The 1,948-nt window shown below is 35.5% G+C and overlaps 1 protein-coding gene across 1 annotated transcript in view; it reads left to right on the forward strand.

The window, feature by feature from the left end:
* LOC107680219 (serine/threonine-protein phosphatase 2A regulatory subunit B'' subunit alpha-like) overlaps positions 1–1,948 on the forward strand; it is a 96,169-nt gene that overhangs the window by 57,626 nt on the left and 36,595 nt on the right. The window lies entirely within an intron of this gene.

Here is a 1,948-nt window from a genome sequence, read left to right on the forward strand (position 1 = left end):
CCATTACGCCTATGGAATGTCCCCACAATTCACAAAAACAAACGTGCATGTGTGTGTGTTTGTGTGTATTATTCAGATTCTCCAATGGGTATATACTATATAACATATGAGTGGAAAACCCATTTTACCATTACTGAAGCACAAAATTATAGCCTTCATAAACAGAAACCATTACATCAAATTTCTTCTTTGGAATACTGTGGTATGTGCATGAACTGAAACACTGCTTTTTTTAGTGGAAGTGGAATTTATCATTAATAAAAGCAGTGATGGGGATACCATTTTTTATTTTGCAGGTCTGTATTTGTCACTAGTAACTGATCTTTTGAACTAATTTAATTTCAAATTATTCTAGTTTACTTGGTTTATCATGTGTTGACTTGTATAAAAAGAAACAATCACTTGTTCTGTATTATTACAGAACATTGTTTGTTGTATTTTACTTGATGATTTCCATTCAAAGCCTTCCTAATTTTACAGGTTTATTCTGATGTCCAACTATAAGACATTTAACTATACTAACTATAAGACTTTTAAGAGTATGTAATTGCCTAACCTGTTGCCCCAAGGAAAGATAGCGAGTAACAGAGTGGCTTGTTGCAGTTAACTGTGGGGTCAGTATCATGTGTCTCCTGGAGCTGACTGTTACCTTTAGTCCGTTTTTCTGCACATGCGTCATGGTGGGGATGAAGAAAGCACAGTTTGTCATCCTCTAGTTCAGGGATCTTGGCTGAGACTCTGGCACATACATGGACATACTTGTTTATATATGAATGGCTTTTTTTTTTTAAGTGTGAACTTCTTATGCCCATTCATTGCAGGTCAGTACTCATCACAGCTTTGAAAAATGTGTAAAACGTAGGTGAAAACTACATAAAAGGGCAGCTCTTAATGCCTTAATACCCCCTAAATCACTCTTTCGGTGCAAGTCTCGAGAATGTTTTAGCATTTCTTGATGCATTTATTAGCAACTGTCAGCTCTCTAAAGTGTTGTCAAGCTGTTTATATCCCATGTCAGTCCTCCCAGCACATTTAACCCTTGCTCTTTATGCGTCCTCTGTTTTACCTCTCTCCCACCCTTTATCTTTTTTTTTCTACCTGGTAAATCCTCACTTGTTTATTTTCCTGGCTTTGTAAACCAATACCAGCTCAGGATCTATCTCGGGCCTGCTATTTATGACGTTGCCATGACATCTGTCAAGAGTGGAACCCCCTTAATAATGGGGCTCCTCCTCCAATCCTATTTCTGTACCTGCTCAGCACATAACTAAAAACCCTTAAGGTTGGAGGAGTCGCATACTTGTGCACGGAACATGCACGTACACACTCCTAAGTGCATGTAGAAAAATGTCCTAATGGCTAATGATTTAGATTTTGTAGAAACGAGTGATGAAGTCAAATAAAGAAGTGCATTTTTGCTTTCCCAAAACTCCAAATACTAGAAGTTTTATCTCAAACAAGTTTGAATTAGTTCTAGGGATGTTCATTTTAACCGGTTAACCGATCGGTAATTTTGACCGATTATTACAATGTTAAACGGTTTAAAAAGTCATTTAATTATTAATTTTTTCAGTAATTTAGCAAAATATTTAAAACGGTTTGCTGCATGGTTAAAATACGCTACACGTATAAAATAAAATGTGTTTTTTAGGGGTAAAAAACATAAGTCGCGTATAAGTCGCATTTTATTATTTCATTCAGAAATAGGCCTAATGCCGACGCGAAATGTTTACAAACATTATAATAAACACTGTAAACATAGCTAGGCTATTTTAGTTCCCCTCACTCCACAACAAATCCTTTCAGTTAACAGTATTTAGAAAAGAACAAGAATTAAAAATATAAGAAGCTATAGCAATATAAACGACAAGCCAAAACGAATTAATTTAGGTTAAAACGAAACTGAAACCAACGTTGGGTCTCTCATTCAACACAAAATCAAATGTTT

The sequence above is a fragment of the Sinocyclocheilus anshuiensis genome, unplaced genomic scaffold, assembly GCF_001515605.1.
Source record: "Sinocyclocheilus anshuiensis isolate Anshui unplaced genomic scaffold, SAMN03320099.WGS_v1.1 scaffold821, whole genome shotgun sequence".
Taxonomy (NCBI): domain Eukaryota; kingdom Metazoa; phylum Chordata; class Actinopteri; order Cypriniformes; family Cyprinidae; genus Sinocyclocheilus; species Sinocyclocheilus anshuiensis.